Source organism: Nycticebus coucang, chromosome 3, assembly GCF_027406575.1.
Source record: "Nycticebus coucang isolate mNycCou1 chromosome 3, mNycCou1.pri, whole genome shotgun sequence".
Taxonomy (NCBI): domain Eukaryota; kingdom Metazoa; phylum Chordata; class Mammalia; order Primates; family Lorisidae; genus Nycticebus; species Nycticebus coucang.
The window spans coordinates 123,309,157-123,324,144 of NC_069782.1; the positions used below are offsets into that span (position 1 = coordinate 123,309,157).

Consider the following 14,988-nt stretch of genomic DNA (forward strand, 5'->3'; position numbering starts at 1 on the left):
CTTTATATATTCTGCGTTTAAGTCCATTATCAGATATATGATTTGCAATGTATATTTAGAGATAGGTATCACTATAGATATAATGAAAGTCAAGAAAGTCATAAAGGATGTTTAATTTTCCTGCATAGTGAAACCTGTTAAACGTGTTCATTGGACACTGATCTCAGTCTTTCTCATGTTAATGCCAGCAACAACTTTCTTTTTTTTTTTTTTTTTGGCCGGGGCTAGGTTTGAACCTGCCACCTCCGGCATATGGGACCGGCGCCCTACTCCTTGAGCCACAGGCACCTCCCGCCAGCAACAACTTTCAAATACAACTTCTTACCTTCTTTTTCTTGCATATTTTCCCCAGGACTTTAGTCTGTGTAGCTTTTCTGTTTCTCCCTTTCCCCTTTCCACTTAAATGTTTTATTATATGGATTAATTTTCTTCTTATTTGAATTCAGCACCCCAGAGCAGTAGCTGGGAATCAGATTGTCAGTCTGCAAACTTGTGCATCACAAGGAAGGCATCCAACACAGTGATGGCCGAGGAGGAGGTCAACACCTCACAGTAATGTGCTCCATTCTGCCCAGGAGCAAGCTGGGCCAGCACTAGGGTAAGACCCCTCAGGATACCAAATTTAAGGGGGCACGCTCTCTCTCAGTGTTTCCCAAGGGCCAACCCTGTACTTATTAGTGAGTGCCTCCTTAAATTATGAGCACTGGATCCTAGCCCTAGACTTGGGTACAGGGGTCTAAGGGAGTCTGTGGTTTAGAAATGAATATCATCTTCCTAGTTGAGAAACAGCCTTGACTAAACCTTAACACAGATGCTCTTAAAAATACAAGCTAAGGATGGCTTCTGCATTTTTAAATGGTGAAAAAAAAAAAATCAAAAGAATATTTGATGACATGGGAAAATTATATACAAGTCAAATTTCAGTGTTCATAAATAAAGGTTATTGGAGCACAGCCTCACTCGTTGCTTTGGGTATTACCCATTGCTGCTTTCACACTGTAACCGCAGAGTAGCTGCAACAGAGACTGTGGGACCTGCAAAGACTGAGGTATTTATCATCTGGTCCTTTACAGCTCAGAAGATCCCTCTCTACTTGGCTAACGCCTATCCAGCCTTTAGGCCTGAGCTTAGTTCCGCATTCTCTCAGTGGTCTTCCCTGCGAGCCCCCCACTTGCAGCCTGAACCCCACTCCAGAGTTCTCTGACATTCAGTACTTCCTGAATGACTCCCTGAATGATTAATGAAGGAAGTCCATTTCCACCCACTCCTATGTCACCTTCTTTCCTTCCCTAGACCCAAGTGCAGGCTCATTCGCTGTCCTCCCAGACTCTCAGAACTTAAAACCAGCTGTTTTATGTAATACCAAGGACAGAATCAGGGGGTTCCTTTGAAATTCAAAAGTCTTTTATCAGAGATCCATGACTGTCACCTCCACAGACTTGGCCTGAATGACAAAGAAGGGTCATGTTTGCATCTCCTTATCTCAGTGCCCCACTTCAACTGGCTGTTACAACCCTTGGGAAGTTTCCAGACATTTTGTGAACAAGGGAGGCCTGAGACTGTCATGTGCTGCATTGGGCCAGGGAGAAGGAAGTGCCCCCTCCAGACCCTAGAGCTCATCCCTGCCTTTCAGAGCCCCAGTCCTTCCCTGGCAGGGGTGTGCACATGAACCAGAGGGAATCTAGCCTCTGTCTCTCAGTGGCAGTCAGGGCTGGAGGTGAAAGGAGGGGGACAACTTGCTGTGGTTGTAAATTGGGAGATTGTTCATGGGGTTTGGGAGGTGTTTGGCCAGTTCCTTTGGACCATTTGATCCCAATACTCTCCACAATAGATCGAGACAGCACCCCCCCCTTTCTAAAAATACCCAAGTACCAATTCCAGCTCTGCCATTAAATGATTGTGTGATCTTGAACAAGTCACTTTAGGTTCAAGGATTTTTAGTTCCTTTGGGTGTAAGAGAATGAGGAAAACATATTCATTGCCTACTATGTGTCAGACACTGGGTATATGCTATGCAGAGTCATTTAATGAATTAGGAATTACACATTTCCTCTCAACTCTAAAAGCCTGCCAGTCCATGGTTTCCTGATTTAAATCCTGACCCTGGATTTTGGGTTGAGTGACTATTCTACCTACCCCAGCAGTACCTCCTGAGATTTGATTTGGAGTGAATCTTCACCTGGTGTAGCAGGAGGGCAGTGGAGAGATGCTCTTTCACCATTGGCCAACCCCAGAAATGCCTGTAGAAGTCAAACTAATGCCCTTGCAGGGCACTTACTGGGCAGCAAGCACTTGGCTTCCCAGACATCTTGTCTTTCCTTTCCTCTCTTTTCTTCCTAATAGCAGCTGTGTACAAGGCACATGCTACAAACATCCCCATTTCATACTCGGAACAAGTAATGTGAGCAAGGTCACCCCGTGTCTGGACTTGAACCTGGTCTGTCTTCCTCTAAAGTCCGTGCTCCTTAGAAGTTCCTCTGGAACGGTCTGATGCAACTCACCCCTATAACTTGGCAGAGGTGCTGTTCTCTTATTAAATGTGCAAATGTTGAGCTGGATGAGTCCTCGAGCTCTTTCTCTCTTCAAATGTAAGCTGGGTGTGACTTTTGGATGAAATGAGAGATGTGGGGAACAATACCAATTCTTAATGCGAGGGGTGTGTTGTCTATTGAAATGGCTGAGACTTATTTTTATGACTCAGCCTGCTAGGAGGAGGAAACCAAGCCCAGAGGTTTGAGCTTTTTACAGAATTGCTGTCAGTTAGAAGTACCGTCAAGAAGTTTTATTAGTAAGTAAGCGGGAACAAAGTCCAAAGCAAACTGCACATATCTAAGTCAGAATGCACAGCTTATTCACAATGATGCTGAAATAGGCCCCAAACGACTAGGAACAAAAGTGAGTATTTTTCTATTTTAATTTAAAGTTTTCTGGGATCTTCAAGAGTTCTGACCAACTGACCTGAGTATGAAAAACATGACTGTTTCTTTCCACATTCACACCATTAAAAGGAAGTTTTCGCTGACTTCACAAGGTCATGAGGCAGGAGAAGCAAAATTGAGCTGGTTGTATTCAAACTTGGCAAACGTTATCAAACCTCCCTGCAGTTAGAGCTTTTCCCCTCCCTCCATACTCTAAGGATTCAGAGTGAGCTACCTGGAGGAAAAGGATACACAAAATTACTGGGAGGCAGCGAGACAAATCTAGAAGCAACCTGATTCCCTCAATGCTGTAAGCATCGAGTTGGACCTGCTTCCTGAAACCCAACTCTTTGGTTTCCCTTTCGTGGTGCTGGCATGAGTGAATAATAACTTCATTTTCAATTTGGGATTAGATAAGTTTTATCACTGACACCTACTTCGTCTTATCCCTAGGTTTTAATAGAATAAGGAATCAATTTGTTAGTAGACCATGCTGAGAAGCTTAGCTTCAGAAAGATTTAGCACCAAATTATAAATGGTGACACTTTAACAGTGAGTGTGAGGTGCCTTGAGAGCCAGCCTGTGGGAGTTTGGCAGCTAGAACGCCCCATGGCTTCAGTTTTTCCAGACTTCATTTCCATCAAATAGTAATTCCTTTGCCTTGAAAAACTGTTCCAGAGCAAGGGAAAAATTCATTTGAGTTCTAAATTGTTTAGTAGCAAATGCATTATTTTTCTCTTTAATGAGACCAAGAAAATGGTCTCAGGACCAGCTAGTTCTCTTCATGGCCACAAACCGAATGTGGGCGCTGTAATAATGGTGTGACTCTGGTCTGGCTGAGGAGGATGCAGTTATTATAGTGACCAGATTTTCCAAATAAAAAAATTGGGACCTTTTTATTCAGAGGAAAGAGGGGCAGAATATTTGAAACTAATACTGATCCAGGAAATCCAGAGTGAGTGTTCACAATATTAAAGAAAAAGTTCGTGAACTAACCAGTGCAAATCTGATTGTTGTCTTAGCATGAATGAGTTGATAGTGGTGGCAAAGAGCCATTGTCCACATGTAATGACAACACGTTATGTGAGTGTTTCTCTGAGTGGTTTTTTTTTCTGTATTTTTACCAAATACATTTAGTAGCTACCATCCTGTGGAAGTGTGAAGATGAGATAGATTTATTTTAAATACCAAGACATGCTCAGCTAAATAAGGGATACTCCTTTCCAAGGAATCACATTGCAAGGCAGCCCCTATTGTCCATTTATGCTGCCATTATGCAAAATGTCTTAATCTTTTGAGGTTGGATTGAGATTTTAGAAATAATTCAAAGATCCTGGTCAATGCTGGTTTAGGTCAGCATTGATGTGTGCTCTTAAGAGGATAGGACTAGTTTTACTGGGGATCTTCTAAACTGACTGGAGGTAAAAGGAGTTAAAATTGTAAGTTCTGTATTCAATTCGAACTTGAACACAAACTCAACCATTGCTTCACAGTCTTGGCCACTGCTCTCCTTTAGTGTTGATGGACAGTTCAGAGGTGCCCACAAACTCATGCTGACACTTTGGTTTAGACTGAGCCCCATGGGCACAAAGCTCATGCCAAAGGGCAGGTAGGAATCGGCCCCATCTCCCACACCTTCCTTGGCTAGGTGGCCTTCTACAGGACACAAGGTGCCCAATCATATGTGGTGGTCCTAGGTCGTATGACATGGAACAGAAACAGTAGAGCTACTGAAGCCCAACACTATGATTGTTTTTGTCTTGGATTCATACATTTTATGCTCAGTAGAGTCTGTTGAATTTCAATGGTCTGAAATACAAACAAATTAAATTGTGACTGTAGACTAGTATAGCCTCTATGTGAAGCAGTATGGAGATACCTCAAAGATCTAAAAGTAGTCCTACCATTTGATCCAGAAATTCCACTACTAGGTATTTACCCAAAGGCAGGGGAGGGGTCAAAAACATTTTATAAAAAAGATCCTGGGCGGCACCTGTGGCTCAAAGGAGTAAGGTGCTGGCCCCATGTGCTGGAGATGGTGGGTTCAAACCCAGCCTTAGCCAAAAACTGCAAAAAAAAAAAAAAAAAATCCTTACACTTGAATGTTTATAACAGCATAATTCACAATTGCAAAGGTTTTTTTTTTTATTAAATCATAGCTGTGTACATTGATATAATCATGGGGCATCATTCACTAGTTTCACAGACCGTTTACCAAGTTTCATATATACCCTTGTAAGATGCACCGCTGGTGTAATCCCACCAGTCCCCTTCCCTCTACCCACGTCCCCCCTCCCCACAATTGCAAAGATTTGGACACAACCCAAGTGTCCAACAATACATGAGTGGATTAATAAAATGTGGTATATGTATACCATCGAGTACTACTCAGCCATAAAAAGAAAAATGATTTAATATCTTTTGTAACAACCTGGATGGAATTGGAGACCATTTTCCCAAGTGAAGTACCGTAAGAATGAAAAAAACAAACACCATGTGTACTCAATACTAAATTGAAACTAGTTGATCAACACTTACGTGCACATCTGGAGGTAAAACTTAATGGAAATCAAGTACGTTGCGGGGAGGCAGAGGAGTTGGGTTAATTTACACCTAACTGGTACAACACACATTCTGGGTGAAGGGCACATATAATTTTAACTTAAAATGTACAAAAGCAAATTATGTAACCAAAATGTGTGTACCCCTGTAATATTCTAAAATTTTAAAAAATAAATGAGTCTAAGTGAATGATTTTCTAGGTAAATATAAAATAAGTACTTGGTAATTATGAACTAAAGTTTTTGAGCTGGGCCGTCTTTTATAACTTTATTCATCCCCTCATTTTATGGGTAAGGTGCCAAGGCCCTAGACAGGTAAAGTGACTTGACCAGGTTCACATAGCTAATGATGGAAGACCCAGAACTAGAATCTGGATCTCTATACTCTGTCTCCTCATCTCTAAAGTAGAATTTAAAAAATATATAATTTTCACACAAATAGCCATGTCACCTGGAAGGTGCTCTGTTAAAGTCAACTGATTCTGAACCCTAATGCCTTTAGGCCTGGGATGCATAGATTCCTAAGACACAGCACCAGCCTGGAAGGAGTTCTTGGTGGATGGACGCAGACATGCTGGAGATGCCCCTCCTTTGCTCCACCACCGTCCCAGATTATAAATAATCTTGGCTCTGGGGTGGAGAGTTTATCAGATTTGTCTCGCTTGCTCTGATCCGTACTGGTTTTCATGGCTTATCCTGTCTTCAGTTCTTTAAGAAGCTGGCTCATCTTTTTGCAGTAACATTGTCAGTTCTTTAAGTACTCAACAATGCCCTTTTTAATTGGAACGTAGCCAGGCTTTGTGAGTTCATTTCTCCCTTTAGTCTAGTTTCCATCCTTCATTTGGCAGGAAATTCTCTCTAGTTAATGACTGAAAGTTCTTCAAAGCGTACAGAGCAGCCGTGGGATCCCTCCCAATCTCTCAGGAGGATATTTTTCCCTTGTTCTTTTTCTCTTATTTATGGCAAGCAGAGCCAAATGCAAGACATTGAGCCCAGCAGGAAGGGCCAGACCTGGCCCAGGAAGGTACAGTCTGGACTGCAAGGAATTGAGCCAGGAATTCTAGGCTCATAAAACATCAGCACTGGAAGGGCCTAGACACCATCAGGTCCAACTATTCATTTTACAGAGAGGGAAACTGAGGCTGAAAAAGAGATGATGGTTTTGTCTGCTTAGGTGTCAATTTTAGAGCCAAGCTTAGAATCTAGGTTGCTTGCTCTCAGGCCACTTTCTTGCCCTATGCCAAGATGTCAAACACTGTTTCCAACCCACAGGGTGTGGAAGTGAACTGATTGAATTGTAACAGCTAAATAATTGAGGACTTAAGGCTTTATAGTGGTTCGGTGTATGAGTTTAGGAGCCAGCCTGCATGGGTTCAAATTATGACCCTGCATTTACTACTTTGTGACCTAATTCAAGTTTCTTAACCTCTCTGTGCCTTTATTTCTAATGGGGGGATAATAATTATCCTACCTCTTAGGGTAGTTGTAAAGATTAACAGACTTTTAATTTTTGTTTTAGTATTTAATTTTAACTTAATTTAAATATTTTTAGAGATAGGGTCTCACTCTGTTGCCCAGGCTGGAGTGCAGGCGTATGATCACAGCCTTACATACCCGGGTTCAAGAGATCCTCTCACCTCAGCCTCCAGAGTAGCTGGGATTATAGGTATGTACCACCATACCTGGCTAATTTTTTGTTGAGATTGGGTCTTGCTGTGTCACCCAGGCTGGTCTTGAACCCCAGGCCTCAAGTGATCCACTTGCCTTGGCCTCCCAAAGCACTAAGATTATAGGCATGAGCCACCACACCCAGCCACACTTGGCCTATTTTTGAACATTATGTAAATGAATTCATAATAGGTAATATTTTGTTCATCTCCTTGTACCCAATATGTGTGAGATTCATCCATGTTATTGCATGTTGTTGTAGTTTGCACATTCTCATTGCTACTTCGTGAAATCCTTCTCCTTATCCAGTCTATTGTTAGCAGTCATTTGAGGTTGTTCTGTTTGAGGCTATTATGAATAGTGCCATTCTATTTCCTACCAGCCTCTACATCCTTGTCTGAGCTGGATCCCTCTTCCTGTCTTGCCACCATTCATTCCACTGTTTAAGATCCTGGCCGTTTTAGAAAGCCTGGATATGTATGTCCCATCCCTTTTGTGAAGTGTGCTTGGACTATCCCCATCTACCATGTTCTTCTCTATCAGGGCATCTAATTTTGTAGTTTATGAGTTGAACTCTAAATGCAATACTCAGAAGTTTTTCTTGCAAAAAACGTTTCACAAATAATTATCTAATTATTAACTAACAAATAAGACCTAAAGGTCTCTAACTACTTGCCAGGAAGGAATTTGAGAAATTTTTTCTAGACATACAAACACTGAGTTTACTTCAATTCAAAGAGATAATTGGGGAAACCAACTTCCATTTTCTTTTTTCAGAAGAAAGTGTAGGCAAGATTCATAGCATGATGTGATGGAGAAAATGATCAAAGTTGTTGACTTATGTTATGCTTCTGCCCTTCACTGTTGCCAGTTTATGGGCTGGGATGCTTGGAAGAAGCTGAAGCAGAATATTAATACCTGGTTTATTTTAATGCCATCAAATCACTAGGCAATGGAAACTTGTTGACAAGATCTCTCCCCAACTGCTTTTTCAGATTAAGGACTTTGGGAGATCAAAGGCTCTTTGAATTAACAGTGGTTTGAAATGAATCATTTTCTTACTAATTGGGCAAGATATCTGAATATACACATTTTGAATTAGAAAATATTAAGGCAAAAGCAAAATCCAAACCAAACAAAACTTTCAGAGTTACTTATAAGGTATTGAAATTGCAAAGAGATTTGCAGTTTTTGATGAATAAGAATTATACGGAAAGGCTCAGCTCCTGTACCTCTGCAGCTAGGGCGCCAGCCACATATACCAGAGTTGGTGGGTTCAAATCTGGCCCAGGCCTGCCAAACACCAGTGACAACTACAACCAAATAATAGCCGGGCCATTGTGGCAAGTGCCTGTAGTCCCAGCTAGTTGGGAGGCTGAGGCAAGAGAATTGCTTAAGCCCAAGAGTTTAAGGTTGCTGTGAGCTGTGACGCCATGACACTCTAGTGAAGGCGACATAGTGAGACTCTGAAAAAAAGAACAAAATTATGCTGGAAGATTGTGCCACCTGCTTTGGTCAAATTAGATGATCAAACACCTGCTTGTTCATTGTAGCTTATTGTTAAGAAAAACTGTTCCATCCAAAAAGAAACTATGCTCGCCAGAAGGATACATCATTCCATACATTTTGTAGATAAGCATAGACATCCCAAACTAGCAGATTTCTGATTATGTGGTCAAACACTGGGTGATGTTGGAGGCCAGCAGCCATTATAAAAGTGGATCTAATAAAAAAATAAATTAAAAAAAAGTGCATTCTTTGTCCTGAGATCACAAAATCTGAAACTTAAAGTCACTATGAGTAAAGCAAGCCTGGATTCAGAATTGAAATGTGCTGGGACCAAACATAATTTAGAGTTCCTGAGCCTCCTAAACGTGAGTGTTCTCATCAGCAAGATGAAAATCGAACAATGACAAGCAGCCTGACTACAGACCCTACAGGCAGGCTTTGGATCGTCCAACTCACTACTTGGATAATTTTTTTGTATTTTTAAAACCTTATCTCTTTAACGTGGCTTTAGAAAAAAAACAAATAACAACATACTTCTTATAAAGAAATGTTGGTATCTAAAATTTTAAAAGTGATCACTTTCTCCCTTCCTAATTTCTCCCACACCTATACCAACCCAAGTTAATTGTTCACTGGCTCTGGTTCCACACCTTTTCCTATGAATTTTTTTTAAGTTTCTTGATGACATGAGTTTCTTATTTAATTTTATAATCCTTTCTATCCAGAATAGTGTGTTGCCCAAAACAAGTTCTCAGCACATACTTACTTGACTCATGATTGATTACATAGGGATTAGAGGAGAGAATGCCCAAGTTGAAACCAAAGACTGGTGAGAAACCAAAGCCATGTTTTCAAAGTTCCAATTCAGTTACATTTGATGAGAAATATTACTAGTGACCTTTAAAGGAGTGCTCTGATTGCTATTTTTCTATTTCCCCCTTCCTCTTAAATACCAACTCACAAAGAAATAATAAGCAAGTCCTTGAGAAAAGATAAGCTTGTGTCCTTTGCCCCCTCCTTACGGCATGAGGGACATGTGGGCAGGGAAGGCTGGGGAAGGCAGGAGAGGTGCCCTAGCAAAGCAATAGATAAATCTGTTACTTCGTATTGCCTCATTGTAAATTTTGCTGTCGAGTATTTTTGTTGGCAATTTCTTTTACAGATGTTTTTGGAAAAAGTTGAGATTATGCTGGTAAAAACATATCTAGATGCCACATTGCAATTTAAACATATATTTTATTTCCTTATGCACAAAGACAGGGAACTCGTTTTCTCTCTTTCCTTTTTTATTGGAAAAAAAAAGAAATGAGGAAAGCCCAATGTGTCTTTTTCTACTTGGTTGGACTGAAAAATTAAATATTGCTTCGGGAGTCAGGGTAGTGAGTATCGTATCTCATTTCAAGTTAACCGATAGTTGCCTTTAAACGTAAAGAACAATGACTTTTTTAAGAATTAAAAAAAAATGTACAGTCTTAAGGTTTGCTTCATTTTATTTCCCCAGGGTTTCATTTTTATTTTATTATTCTCTGACTCCATGACTAAATGTCTATTTGGTGCTTGAAAATTAAAAAAATTCTGGACTAGGATAAGCCACTTGTCTTCTTTGATTGTCTTAGATATGCTTTTATATCCTCCTGGTGAACCTGAAGCGTACTGTCCCAGAGAGCACTTTTTGAAGGGAAAACTTTTGGAAGGCCCTTCATTTCTTTGAGTTTTCATAATAGTGGAATGTGTTAGGCAGCCTAGTAAGCAGTTAAGAGCTGGGGTCTGGAAGGAATCCCGGCTCCATCGTTAACTAGCAGTGGAGCCTTTAGCACTTTATTTGAGCTCTCTAAGCCTGAGTTTTTCTCACCTGGAAAATAATAATGAAAATAACACCTCATCCAGAGAGTCATCAGGATTGGGTATCTGAAAAAGCACTAAACATGGCACATAGAAACTAAACAAATTTTAGCTGCTGCTATTGTCGTTACGATCTCTACGAGACTACTAGGAATAATGAATGGTGGAGTTCTGTAGTACAGGGACATTGTACACATTATCACAGTTTTTATTTACCAGCACACATGATGTTTCACTTTGCTAAATGGTAGTTGTTTATAGTCGCCTGCTCTTCTATGTTAGTCTTTACATGGATTAGTAGACGCTCAAGCTGCCTTGCATCTCTTTAACAGCCCTCCAGAAAGGTTTATCAAATGGTACTGGGAAGTTATGGGTGGAGGGCTTGGATCCAGCCAGCTCCAGAGTCAGGGGTTGGTTGAAGGAGAGCTGGGGCTAGGGTTTGGGATTTTGCGTTCCACCCAGGAATGGGAGCTGCCAAGGTTCTAGTCCCGATGGTAGGAGCCAGCCTTCTGGTCTCTGAAAAAGTAGAACAGATTTGGAAAACAGAAGTTAGTCCATATTACAGGGTGGCCAGAGTAGTTTCACTTTTTTTTCTAGAAACTATTTTAAATTATGAAAAGTAGAAAGTTTAGAACTTGAGATTTGGATCTGTAAAGTACCAGCATCCAGGTCAAAGAAACAGGCAGTAAGAATGTCAGTACAAATTATCAGAGCACCAATGGGAAAAGGCAAGTCTGAGAGTTGGGACATAGGTAAGAAAGTCTTACAACGTGAGAGGTGGGGATAGTCAGCTCTGGGGCTTCAGCTGTGGGTGAAGTCAGCATTGCTGACCTTCCAGCCAAGAGGATGAAATCACTAAGCAAATTGAAAAAAATGCAGGTTCTCTGTACAGTTCTGTAAGTGAAAAGATGGCAGATCCTCCTGGCTGAGCTCTGGGCTCCAGAAAGGGTTTGGAACAAGAGAAGCCAACATGGAATCCAGCCCCACCGTTGCTCCTCCTCACCTCTGCTGGTCAATGCTATCTTTACCTGGCTTATCTTTACTAACTCTTTAGTTCCTTTATTCCCCCCCAAATCTCTGCTTTCCTTTGATTTCAGTGAAGAATTCCAGATGTCTCCATTATCATCCTCAAACATAACTATTCAATAATGTTGACTGAGTCTGGGCACAGTGGCTCTGTCGATGACCCCAGCACTATGGGAGGTCAAGGTGTGAGAAGCACTTAAAGCCAAGAGTTAGAGACCAGCCTGGGCAAGGTAGCAAGACCCCCATCTCTAAAATAAAAATGACAATAGTGTTGACTTAATACCTTCTGAATCTCTAGCACTTGGATAGGAAGGCTGATTATGATCTTTGTTCACTGCATCAGGCACTTTTGAAACCCTTCCCCATACCCTATAAAACATTTAAAATAGCACTCTTGCGTTATAGTTCTGAAGGGATTTTGATAATTTGGAGTTATTTAAATAAGTTATTTGGTTTCTGTGATTTTGATTGCTAAGTTTCTAAATAACCACGCGAGAAACTTACAATTAAGTAGTTCACATAATGTTGTCATGGGGGAAATTTCATCTATTGGTCTTGATATTATAGTTTTTCTTTCATATTTCAGCTAATAAGTTATTTCTTTGATTCTTAATTTTTCTTCAAGCCCTTAAAAAGTATTTTTTTTTTTTTTAGTAGGAGTACTTTGCTGAACAAGACAAAACAATCACTGTTTTCTGAGGTAGAACTGATGGTCTAGGGGGGGCTATTCTTTTGTCATGGTAATTAAGGACATACCAACAGGAGAGAAAAGATGATCAGGAAATATCCATAGAGAGCCCCTCATCTCTCCATACTCCTGTAAAATAGCAGAAAATGAAAAGGTACATTCGTGGGGGTCTGTTTGGTGAAGGAGACAGGGTAGCAATTACCTGTTTTTCCTCTCTCTTCAGTATTCACCTAAATATAAAAATATATTCATCAAAATGAAAAGAAAAGAAAAGCAGTCCAAAAATGGAAGCAGTTTTCCTACAACTTAATGAACTAATCAAGAAACAGTTACTCAATCCAGGGGGACTATAGTAATAATTCCCATGTCAGGTAAATGAGAATAAATGAACTCAATGTCCCTCTCCCCCCACAGAAAAATTAAATATCTGTTCAAGGCATTTCATATGAATGCTTATATTCCTGTTGTAGTCATCTATCAATTTGAATTATCCAAGGACCTTTGAATCCTTCTTGAGATGCTGCCCAGCTAAATAGTGTGCCTTCCAGTGGGTTCTGTAGCCGGACCATTGTGTGGACATCTGCAGAGTAAGGTCGTTTTTTGTAGTGAATTCTTCCCTATGTCCTTGGGGTCGAAACTCTCTGAAAGCTAAAGATTTATTCTTTTGGTTTCACTTTGTAAAAACACCCTATGCTTCCACTTTATATCAGTTCTTCTTAGATTTTATCAATGTTGAAAAGAGAGGGTTAGAAAAAGAGAGAAGGTTGGATTAGATAAGTGGTTTTCAAACGGGGCTGCAAGAGCCCCTAGAATTTATGGTTTTCTTTGTCATACACCGTGAAATTCTGTTCTTTGAAACATAAAATAACTAGACGTATCATTACATACTAAATTAGATACCTCATTATTCGTTTAAAATTTTTTTCAGACTTTAATATTTTATACATCCATTCTAGAAAATTGAAAAGACAAAAAAGGCTGGGTGGCGCCTGTGGCTCAAGGAGTAGGGCGCCAGTCCCATATGCCGGAGGTGGCGGGTTCAAACCCAGCCCCGGCCAAAAACCACAAAAAAAAAAAAAAAAAGAAAAGACAAAAAAGGAGAAAAACTCTTGGGTTGTTCTGAGGCTGCCAGTGTCATATTCTGCCATCACTGCAGTAGCCACATCCGTGTTTCATGGTCCACCCAGGTGCCATCTTCATTATGCCCTCATACCTCATGGGAAAGGAGGGCGTTCCTCGGTCAGTGGCATTGTGGCAACTGTGTTTGGAGCAACAGGATTCCTGGGTCGATATGTTGTCAACTACCTTGGACGTATGGGATCACAAGTGATCATCCCCTATCGGTGTGATCCATATGACGTCATGCACCTTCGTCCCATGGGTGACCTGGGCCAGCTTATCTTTCTGGAATGGAATGGAAGAGATAAAGATTCTATCCGACGAGCAGTGGAGCACAGCAATGTGGTCATCAATCTTATTGGACGAGACTGGGAAACCAAGAACTTTGATTTTGAAGATGTTTTTGTGAAGATTCCCCAAGCCATTGCTTCCAAGGAAGCTGGGGTTGAAAAGTTCATTCATGTTTCCCATTTGAATGCTAATATTAGAAGCTCTTCTAGGTATTTGAGAAATAAGGCTGTTGGAGAGAAAGAAGTGAGAGATGCATTTCCAGAAGCCATTATCATAAAGCCATCTGACATCTTTGGAAGAGAAGATAGATTCCTCAATCATTTTGCAAATATCCATTCCTTTATTGGTGTACCTCTTATTTCCTTGGGCCGGAAGGCACAGAAACAACCAGTATATGTTGTAGATGTATCAAAAGGAATTGTTAATGCAGTTAAGGATCCAGATACCAAAGGGAAAAGCTTTGCTTTCTTTGGGCCAAATCAGTACGTCCTTGTTGACTTGGTGCAGTATGTCTTTGCTGGGGCTCACAGGCCGTTCCTCCCGTACCCTTTGCCACGGTTTGCCTCAATGGATAGCAAGATTCTTTGAAATGAGCCCATTTGAGCCTTGGACAACGAGGGACAAAGTGGAGCAGAGTCACATCTCAGACATGGTATTACCTCACCTGCCTGGCTTAGAAGACCTTGGTATTCAGGCAATACCACTGGAACTCAAGGCCATCAAGGTGCTGCGGCGTCATCGCACTTACCGCTGGTTGTCTTCTGAAATTGAGGATGTGAAGCCACCCAGGACCATCAACATCTAGTACCCCCTGAGCACTTGGCATTGGTGTCATTTGGGTTACCTGGCCAGTGGCCAGCCTATATTCTTTAGAAAGTTCTGTACATAGGGAATAAGTTCTTCCCTCTATTAAAACATCTGAGGATTAAAAAAAAAAAAAAAAAGCTGAGGCAAGAGAATCGCGTAAGCCCAAGAGTTAGAGCTTGCTGTGAGCCGTGTGACGCCACGGCACTCTACCCGAGGGCGGTACAGTGAGAATCTGTCTCTACAAAAAAAAAAAAAAAAAAAGGAGAAAAATGTTTATAAGAAAATCTATAATCCAACCACCAAAGGATGCCCCATGTTAGTATTTAGTAAACTTCTTTCCAGTCTTTATTCTATGCATGTACATTTTCCCCACAGAAGTTGAGTCTTTTCATGTTTTTCTTAGCCTTAAAAATAACATTATTGAGATAATTCACATAGCTTAAATTCACTCCTTTAAAAGTATACAGTTCGGTGATTTTTAGAACATTGGGTCATTATGTAAGTTTTGAGATACACAGAAATCAAGAAACGTAAAATCCATGTAGACAAAAACAAATGA

General features: G+C 40.7%; 1 protein-coding gene and 1 pseudogene across 6 annotated transcripts in view; both read left to right on the top strand.

Annotated features, from left to right (window-relative positions):
- Positions 1-14,988, top strand: part of PLCE1 (phospholipase C epsilon 1) — a 310,555-nt gene that overhangs the window by 39,760 nt on the left and 255,807 nt on the right. The window lies entirely within an intron of this gene.
- On the top strand, positions 10,990-14,499 carry LOC128582538 (NADH dehydrogenase [ubiquinone] 1 alpha subcomplex subunit 9, mitochondrial-like; annotated as a pseudogene). The gene is made up of 2 exons (XR_008379066.1): positions 10,990-11,046; positions 13,311-14,499. The product of XR_008379066.1 is annotated as an NADH dehydrogenase [ubiquinone] 1 alpha subcomplex subunit 9, mitochondrial-like (transcript).